Source organism: Peromyscus leucopus, chromosome 23, assembly GCF_004664715.2.
Source record: "Peromyscus leucopus breed LL Stock chromosome 23, UCI_PerLeu_2.1, whole genome shotgun sequence".
Taxonomy (NCBI): domain Eukaryota; kingdom Metazoa; phylum Chordata; class Mammalia; order Rodentia; family Cricetidae; genus Peromyscus; species Peromyscus leucopus.
In genome coordinates this window covers 42,991,998-43,003,071 of record NC_051082.1, presented here as the reverse complement: position 1 = coordinate 43,003,071, position 11,074 = coordinate 42,991,998, and positions in this window count along the sequence as shown.

The window sequence follows — 11,074 nt, the reverse complement described above, 5'->3', positions numbered from 1 at the left end:
CATATCAGGATACAAGATCAAGTCAAAAAAATCAGTAGCCCTCCTATATACAATGGACAAAGAAGCCGAGAAGGCAATTAGATATACATCACCCTTTACAATAGCCACAAATGACATAAAATAACTTGGGGTAACACTAACCAAGCTAGTGAAGGACCTACATGACAAGAACTTTAAGTCCCTGAAAAAAGAAATTGAAGAAGATGTCAGAAAATGGAAAGATCTCCCATGCTCATGGATAGACAGGGTTAACATAGTAAAAATGGCAATCTTACCAAAAGCAATCTACAGTTTCAATGCAATCCCCATCAAATTACCAACACAATTCTTCACAGACCTGGAAAGAATAATACTCAACTTCATATGGAATAACAAAAAATCCAGGATAGCCAAAAGAATCCTGTACAATAAAACAATCTCTGGAGGCATCACAATCCCTGACTTCAAGCTCTACTATAGAGCTACAGTAATAAAAACAGCTTGGTATTGGCATAAAAACTGATATGTGGAACAATGGAATCGAATTGAAGACCCTGACATTAACCCACACACTTATGAACATACAATTTTTTACAAAGAAGCCAAAAGTGTACAATGGAAAAAAGAAAGCATCTTCAACAAATGGTGCTGGCATAACTGGATATCAACGTGTAGAAGGCTGCAAGTAGAACCATATCTGTCACCCTGCACAAAACTTAAGTCCAAGTGGATCAAGGACCTCAACATAAATCCAGCTACTCTGAACCTGCTAGAAGAGAAAGTAGGAAGTAGTCTTGAATGCATTGGCATAGGAGGTCATTTCCTAAATATAACACCAGTAGCACAGACACTGAGACAAACAATCAATCAATGGGACCTCTTGAAACTGAGAAGCTTTTGTAGAGCAAAGGATACGGTCAACAAGGCAAAGCGACAGCCTACAGAATGGGAAAAGATCTTCACCAAGCCCACATCTGACAGAGGACTGATATCCAGAATATATAAGGAACTCAAGAAATTAGACATCAAAATGACCAACAGTCCAATTGAGAAATGGGCTTTAGAACTAAACAGAGAATTCTCAACAGAGGAAACCCAAATGGCTGAAAGACATTTAAGGAATTGCTCAACATCCTTAATCATCAGGGAAATGCAATCAAAACAACTCTGAGATACCACCTTATGCCTGTCAGAGTGGCTAAGATCAAAAACACTGAAGACACTTTATGCTGGAGAGGATATGGAACTAGGGGAACTCTCCTCCACTGCTGGTGGGAATGCAAGCTTGTACAACCACTTTGGAAATCAATATGGCGCTTTCTTAGAAAATTGGGAATCAATGTCCCCCAAGATCCAGCTATACCACTCCTGGGCATATACCCAAGAAATGCTCAATCATACCACAAGAGCACTTGCTCAGCTATGTTCATATCAGCATTGTTTGTAATAGCCAAAACCTGGAAACAACCTAGATGCCCTTCAACTGAAGAATGGATAAATAAATTGTGGCACATATACACAATGGAGTACTAATCAGCAGAGAAAAACAATGACATCATACGGTTTGCAGGCAAATGGATGGATCTAGAAAAAAATCATCCTGAGTGAGGTAACCCAGACTCAGAAAGACAAATATGGTATGTACTCACTCATAGGAAGATGCTAGATGTGGAACAAGGATGACTGGAATGCTACTCACATCATCAGGGAGGCTACCTGGAAATTGGGACCCCAAGAAAGACACGGAGAAATGGATGACATCTACATGAACAGCCTGGTCATGAGTGGGAACAATGAGGAGCGATGGTCGAGGGAAAGAGAGTGGGAGATCCTAGCTGGATCAAGAAAAGAGAGGGAGAACAAGGAATAGGAGACCATGGTAAATGAAGACCACATGAGAAGGGGAGGAAGCAGAGAGCTAGGGAGCCCACGGTGCTCCACAAAGATACCCCCGCAAAAGACTGCTGGCAATGGACGAGAGACGGCAGGAACTGACCTACTCTGTTGATGGGATGGCCAGACACCCTGATAGTTGTGCCATAAACCCCATCCAAGGATGAGGAATCTGGATGCAGACATCCATGACTGGGCCCCTGGTGGAGCACTGGGAGTCTAATTAGTGAGAAAGAAGAGGGTTTATATGAGCGAGAATTGTTGAAGCCAAGGTTGGATAAAGCACAGGGACAAATAACCAAATGAATGGAAGCACAGGATCTATGAACCAAATGCTGAGGACCCTCCAACTGGATCAGGCCCCCTTAATGGGTGAGACAATCATTTGGCTTGATCTGTTTGGTAGGCAGCTGTGCGTTGGTGCTGGGTCCTGGGCTCGTTGCATGAGTTGGCTGTTTGAATCCTGGGACTTATGCAGGGACGCTTGGCTCGGTCTGGGAGGGGGGGACTGGACCTGCCTGGACTCAGTCTACCAGGTCGACCCCGGTCCTCGGGGGAGACCTTGATCTGGAGGAGGTGGGAATGGGGGTGGGCTGGGGGGATGGGGAGGGAGGCAAAAGGCGGAGAACAGAGGAATCTGTGGCTATTATGTTGAACTGAATGGTGTTGTAAAATAAATTAAAAAAAAGATTAAAATTGTGCATTAATTTAGGATGTAAATGCTAATTACATGGGAAATAATCAAAGGTAAGTGAAGTTGTTTATAACATTGTTGTCTTAAAGGCAGGTTAATCAAAACAGAATATATAGTACAGTATCAGCATAAATCTTAAGTGATGTCAAGGTACATTACTAAATTAGGTATGAGGTCCAGAAAAAGTTCAGTCCCTATGAAAGTAAGAGACAATAAGACTGTAAAGCATCTAATATTGTATCAATACGTAGACCACATCAGATTGGACATCCAAATTGGTTGGTTAAGTTGAGTTGAAGAGGGTGAGTAGTTCACAAATGACATCCTTTTGGTCCACTAAAGGTTATAATCTATGTGTATGACCTAATGAGGGGCTCACAGACACTGCATGAATGCTCAGACAATACCTGCTATAGAAATATGTTTGACATCTATCACTCGATAGAGGTTGACAGTGTCTCCTGTGACCTGAACAACAATCTTGATAGGAGAGTTCCCACAAGTGAATTTTTAAGAATCACAAAGGACAGGTTGGAGATATGACTCCATGGTTAAGAAGTCTTGGTGCTCTTGCAGAGGACCCAGTTAGGTTCCCAGGACCTAAATGGTGGCCATGTTGGTTTGAGTAGGAATGTTCCCCCAAAATGTCATATATTTGGATGTCTGCTCATTAGGAAGTAGTGCTACTTGAGAGGGATTAGGAGGTGTGACCTTGTTGGACAAGGTTGTCACAGAGTGTAGGCTTTGGTGTTTCAGAAGCCCAAGTCAGGCCCTGTGACTCTCTCTTCCTGATATCTATAATTTAGGATGTAGAGCTCTCAGCTACCATGTCTGCTTGCATGCCTCCATGCTTCACAGCAAGATGATAATGAACTAAACCTCTGAAACTGTAAACAGTTACCAATGAAATGCTTTCCTTTGTAAGTATTGCCTTGGTTATGGTGTCTCTTCACAGCACTAGGACATTGATTAAGACAGTGACTCACAACCATCTGTAACACCAGATGCAGTGGATCTGACATCTTCTTCTGGCATCTACATGCACCAAGCACACAAATGGAACACACATACACATAGGCAGAACACTCATACACTTAAAATAAAAATAAACCTTGTTTAGAAAATAAAAATGGGTTTATGTTTATGAACATATTTCCTTTTTACACATTTGAACTGTCTTTTCTCCTTTTCACAGTAATCCACACACTACATATTTTCTGTACCTGAAGGAGTGAGGAATCTTCTAGTTTGGACTGTTGGAAAATAATTGTGTACACACTCCTAATTTACCTTCAGTGAAACTGTAATATGTGGAATACTGAGAAACATGATCAGTGTTATTATTATGTCCAGAAATTACCAAAAACCATTCACCAAATCTTCCCATTTTTTTTTACCTACACACCTCTGAGTGCTGCAAGACACTGGTTGTAGTAGAAGGATGTCTTCATGGTACAACATAGTCACTTCTTCATTTGCTTGTTTGCTTTCATCTTTCAATTTTTTTGTTGTGTTGGTGGTGGTGTGATGGTTTTGTTTTGCTTTTGCTATTATAAGTTGATGTAACATTTCTAGATTTGTTTTTTTGTACATTAAAGTTTTTCCTCCAAGACTCATTAGATAAAATTCATAGTTTTCCCTATAATTTGCCATCGACCATTCATCTATGCATAGACTCAATGCAAATGAAGAAATGTCATCTGGGGTCTCCTGTGTAGTGTGCAGGTTGACTTGTAAATGTTCCTTGTTCAGGTTTTGCCTCAGGTGAGGTGAGAAACAAGCAGACATGTTCATGCAGCCTTGTTCTGAGAACATACCTAATGCACTTGAGGAATAATCAGAAATATGAAAGAAAACTGGTGGCAGAGAACTTGTCTGCTAACGAAGAGCAAATAAAAATCTTGGATACAGTGTGCAAGAAGAATAGGATTGGTAGCTCAGGAAATCTCAATGCATGGCTGTTTTGTTTTATTGACATTAACTGCTTAATATGGTTATATTACTGTCTCTGGTATATAGAAGGAGAAACTGAAGCTCAGTGATTTAAATGTGCTCCCCAATAGCCATAGATCATAGGAGATCATAACAGACTCTCATATGTAAAGGTAACATGAAAGCAGGTTGAAATTCTCTTTGGTACTAAAGTACATCAATATTCAATATCTGTCATTCTAAAGAAAGAATCATAATAAGAAACATGCAGATACAAGACTACAAACACTTATCTGTTGAATTCTTCTATCTACCATGGCTTTAACCTCAACCATTTCCTATAGATAACCTAGAATATAGGACCTGCTGTATGACACTAGTCTTGGGATGATGTGAACAATCATTTACTCACTCCAGACAGTAAAGCAATGACAAACCAAAGTAAGAATACCACAGAAGTTCTACTTGATAAACCAATAAATTTTATTGGGGAAAAATGACTCAAAGACAGATACATTCCCCAAAGCCCACCTCAACATCTGTGGTGGCTCACAAACCTGGAGACCTGGAGCACACAGCACAGCTAGCAGGCAGCCTGACATGTTGTAGTGTCTATTCTAGGCAGCTCTTCTGGTCTGTGAGTGTCTCTCTGAAGCTCTTACTGCTTATATATGCATGCGGAGAGAGGGAAATAGAGAATTTTGTCAGTGTTAGGGATTATTTGAAAACTTTGAGTAGTTTGATTCCTGAAATTAGCAACTACCCTGCAGAATGGAATGCTTTTACCTCTTCTTAGATTAGGGTTCTCAACCTCTTTAATGCTGTGACCCTTTAATACAGTTCTTCATAAATTTTTGTTGTTGTTGTTGCTACTTCATAATTGTAATTTTGGTACTTTTGTCAATCATAATATAAATATATGATAAGCAAGATATCTGATGTGTGGCTCCCATGTAAAGGTTGCTAAACCATCGAAGAGGATATGACCCATTGGTTGAGAATCACTGCCTTAGAACATCATATGTCATAAAGCATTTAGTTACCTTATAAGTATCATACTGTTATTGAACCAGTAGGCACTTTTTGTCTGACAGGTTGGGATTGCAGCATGCAGGCTCCAACACTGCATAAGATCACTGCTATCTCTTCCCCTGCAACAGCCTATAGCACCTTCAGGCACTAGGAAAGCTAAATGGTAGGTAGTAAGCTTCCCGACTTCTCTATGGAAATGGACTCATATTTTGCAGAGGAATTTTCAATATAGTATAGTAGTAAGGCTTCACTGTGGCTCATTCTAATTTCTCCTATCCAGACCTACAGTGAAAGAGAAATAATGAAGCAGGGAGACAAAGAGACACATGAAAATGGGTAAAGAAAGAGGAGCATGGATGCATTTAAAGTTTCAAATGAGCCTGACTTCCCTTCTGGACCAGAGAGCACATATCCTACCCCGGACTTCCTGTCTGGACAAAAGCTCCCATTCTGCCCCAGACTTCCAGTCCAGATAAGAGCTTCCATCCTGCCCTGGAGTTCCCATTTGGACAAGAGAACTCTCATCTGGACAAGAGAGAGAGACTTCCTGAATTTGTCAACTCTTTCTGAACCAAGTACACTGACAAGACCAAGAACAAACCACAAGGAGATGGGCAGACATCAAGGCAGAAGTACATACAACAAAATGAAGAGCAATACAGCATCACCAGAACCTAGCCTGCCTCCAACATCTAGACCTGAACATCAAAAATTAGAAGAAGCAGAAGAAAATAGCCTTATGAGTAACATCATGAAGAAGGTAGAGGCTTGTGTAGAGGAAAAGACAAAAAATGGAAAGAACACTGTAAACAACTAGAGGAAAGGGCAAACAAATTAGAAGAAAACAATAAAGCCCTCCAAGAAAACAATAAAGTCCTGGAAGAAAACAATAAAGTACTGAAAGAAAATCATGACAAAGCAATGAAACAAATAAAGGAAACAATCCAAGACCTGAAAAGGGAAATTGAAAAAATAAAGAAGACACAAACAGAGGGAATGCTGGAAATAGAAAATCTGAGTAAAAGATCAGGAACTTCAGAAGCAAGTATAACCAACAGAATGCAAGAGATAGAAGAGAGGATCTCTGGCACTGATGATACAGTAGAAGAAATAGTTTCATCAGTCAAAGGAAACACTAAAGCCAACAAAGTCATGAACCAAAATGTCCAAGAAAGTTGGGACACCATGACAAGACCAAACCTACGAATTATAGGGATAGAAGAAGGTGAAGAATGCCAACTCAAAGGCACAGAAAATATATTCAACAAAATCATAGAAGAAAACTTTCCCAACTTAAAGAAGGAAATGCCTATGAAGATTCAAGAAGCCTATAGAACACCAAGCAGACTAGACCCCAAAAAAGTCCTCTCCACACATAATAATTAAACAACTAAATGTACAGAATAAAGAAAGAATATTAAGAGCAGCAAAGGAAAAAGGCCAAGTGACCTATAAAAGTAAACCCATCAGAATAACACCCGATTTCTCAATGGAGACTTTGAAAGCCAGAAGGACCTAGACAGATGTAATGCACACAATAAGAGACCTTGGATGACAGCCCAGACTAATATACCCAGTAAAACTTTCAATCATCATAGACGGAATGAACAAGACATTCGAAGACAAAGCCAGATTTAAACAATACTTATCCACAAACCCAGCCCTACAGAAAGCACTAGAAGGAAAATTCCAACCGAAGGAAGTCAGATACACACTCGAAAACACAGGCAATAGATAAAGCCACAGCAGTAAACCCCAAAGAAGAGAAGTACACACACACTACCACCAAAAATAACAGGGATGAACAATCACTGGTCATTAATATCCCTTAATATCAACAAACTTAATTCACCTATAAAAAGACATAGGCTTACAGAATGGATACGAAAGCAGGACCCATCTTTCTGCTGCATACAAGAAAAACATCTCAAATTCAAAGACAGACACTACCTAAGAATAAAAGGCTGGGAAAAGACTTTCCAATCTAATCGTCTTAAGAAACAAGCAGGTGTGGCCATCCTGATATCCAACAAAGTAGACTTCAAACTAAAGTCAATCAAAAGAGATCAAGAAGGGCATTACATACTCATCACAGGAAAGATCCACCAACATTAAGTTTCAATTCTGAACACTTATGCCCCAAACACAAGGGTACCCACATATGTAAAAGAAACATTACTAAAGCTTAAACCACATATAAAACCCCACACATTAATAGTGGGAGATCTCAACACCCCACTTTCACCACTGGACAGATCTCCCAAATTGAAACTTAACAGAGAAAATGGACTTAACTGATGTCATGACCCAATTGGACCTAATAGATATCTATAGAACCTTCCATCCTAACAAGAAAGAATATACCTTCTTCTCAGCACCCCATGGAACCTCCTCTAAAATCGAGCACATACTTGGTCAAAAAGCAAATCTCAACAGATACAAAACAACTGGAATAACCTCCTGTGTTCTATCAGACCACCATGGTTTAAAGTTAGATTTCAACAACAAAAACTACAGAAAACCTACAATCTCATGGAAACTGAATAATGCTCAACTGAATCACAAATGGGTTAAGGAAGAAATAAAGAAGGAAATTAAAGACTTCCTAGAGATCAATGAAAATGAAGACACCACATACCCAAACTTATGGGACACTATGAAAGCAGTGCTAAGAGGAAAATTCAAAGCACTAAATGCCCACATAAAGAAGTTGGAGAAATCACACTAGTGACTTAACAGCACACCTGAAAGCTATAGAACAAGAAGAAGCAAAGTCTCCCAGGAAGAATAAATGCCAGGAAATTATCAAAGTGAGAGGTGAAATTAATAAATTAGAAACTAAGAAAATAATACAAAAAATTAATGAAACAAAGGGTTGGTTCTTTGAGAAAATCAACAAGATAGACAAGCCTTATCCAAACTAACCAAAAGACAGAGAGAGAGAATCCAAATCAAGAAAATCAGAAATGAAAAGTGGGACATAACAGACATTGTGGAAATCCAGAGAATTATCAGGTCATATTTCAAAAACCTCTACTCCACAAAACTGGAAAATCTGAAAGAAATGGACAATTTTCTGGATAGGTACCACATACCTAAGTTAAATCAAGACCAGATAAACTATTTAAATAATCCAATATCCCCTAAGGAAATAGAAACAGTCATTAAAAGTCTCTCAACTAAAAAAACCCAGGACCAGATGGTTTCAGGGCAGAATTCTACCAGATATCAAAGAAGAGTTTATACCAACACTCTTTAAATTGTTCCACATAATAGAAACAGAAAGAACATTACCAAACTACTTCTATGAGGATACAATTACCCTGATTCATAAACCAAACAAGGATACAGCGAAGAAAGAGAACTACAGACCAATCTCCCTCATGAGCATTGATGCAAAAATACTCAATAAAATACTGGCAAACAGACTCCAAGAACACATCAGAACAATTATCCACCATGATCAAGTAGGCTTCATCCCAAGGATGCAAGGGTGGTTCAACATACGAAAGTCCATCAATGTAATACACCATATAAACAAACTCAAAGAAAAAAAAAACATATGATCATATCACTAGAAGCAGAAAAGGCATTTGACAAAATCCAACACCCCTTCACGATAAAATTCTTGAAGCGATCAGGAATACAGGGAACATACCTAAACATAATAAAGGCAATTTACAGGAAGCCAACAGCCATCATCAAATTAAATGGAGAGAAACTCAAAGCAATTCCAATAAAATGAGGAATGAGGCAAGGCTGTCTACTCTCCCCATACTAATTCAATATAGTACTAGAAGTTCTAGCCAGAGCAATAACACAACATAAGGAGATTATGGGGATACAAATTGGAAAGGAAGAAGTCAAGCTTTCCCTATTTGCAGATGACATGATAGTATACTTGAGTGACCCAAAGATTCCACCCAGGAACTGATAAAGCATATAAACACCTTCAGCAACATAGCAGGATACAAGATCAAGTCAAAAAAATCAATAGCCCTCCTATATACAATGGACAAAGAAGCCGAGAAGGCAATTAGATATACATCACCCTTTACAATAGCCACAAATGACATAAAATAACTTGGGGTAACACTAACCAAGCTAGTGAAGGACCTACATGACAAGAACTTTAAGTCCCTGAAAAAAGAAATTAAAGAAGATGTCAGAAAATGGAAAGATCTCCCATGCTCATGGATAGGCCGTGTTAACACAGTAAAAATGGCAATCTTACCAAAAGCAATTTACAGATTCAATGCAATCCCCATCAAAATATCAACACAATTCTTCACAGACCTGGAAAGAATAATACTCAACTTCATATGGAAAAAAAAAAAACCCAGGATAGCTAAAAGAATCCTGTACAATAAAACAACCTCTGGAGGCAACATGATCCCTGACTTCAAGCTCTACTATAGAGCTATAGTCATAAAAACAGCTTTGAACTGGCATAAAAACCGACATGTGGACCAATGGAATTGAATTGAAGACCCTGACATTAACCCACACACCTATGAACATATAATTTTTTACAAAGAAGCCAAAAGTGTACAATGGAAAAAAGAAAGCATCTTCAACAAATGGTGCTGGCATAACTGGATATCAATGTGTAGAAGGCTGCAAATAGATCCATATCTGTCACCGTGCACAAAACTTAAGTCCAAGTGGATCAAGGAGGTCAACATATATCCAGCTACTCTTAACCTGCAAGAAGAGAAAGTAGGTAGGAGTCTTGAACACATTGGTATAGGATTTCACTTCCTAAATATAACACCAGTAGCACAGACACTGAGAGAATCAATGAATCAATGGGACCTCTTGAAACTGAGAAGCTTTTTGGAGCAAAGGATACAGTCAACAAGGCAAAGCAACAGCCTACAGAATGAGAAAATATCTTCACCAACCCCACATCTGACAGAGGACTGATATCCAGAATATATAAGGAACTCAAGAAATTGGACATCCAAACGACCAACAGTCCAATTGAGAAATGGGCGTAAGAGCTAAACAGAGAATTCTCAACAAAGGAAACTCAAATGGCTGCAAGACATCTAAGGAATTGCTCAACATCCCTAATCATCAGGGAAATGCAAATCAAAACAACTGTGAGATACCACCTTATGCCTGTCAGAATGGCTAAGATCAAAAACACTGAAGACACTTTATGCTGGAGAGGATGTGGAACTAGGGAACTCTCCTCCACTGCTGGTGGGAATGAAAACTTGTACAAACACTTTGGTAATCAATATGGCGCTTTCTTAGAAAATTGGGAATCAATCTTCCCCAAGATCCAGCTATACCACTCTTGGGCATATACCCAAGAAATGCTCATTCATATCACAAGAGCACTTGCTCAGTTATGTTCATATCAGCATTGTTTATAATAGCCAAAACCTGGAAACAACCTAGATTCCCTTCAACTGAAGAATGGATAAATAAATTGTGGCACATATACACAATGGAATACTACTCAGCAGAGAAAAACAATGACATCATGAGGTTTGCAGGTATATGGATGCATCTAGAAAAAATCATCCTGAGTGA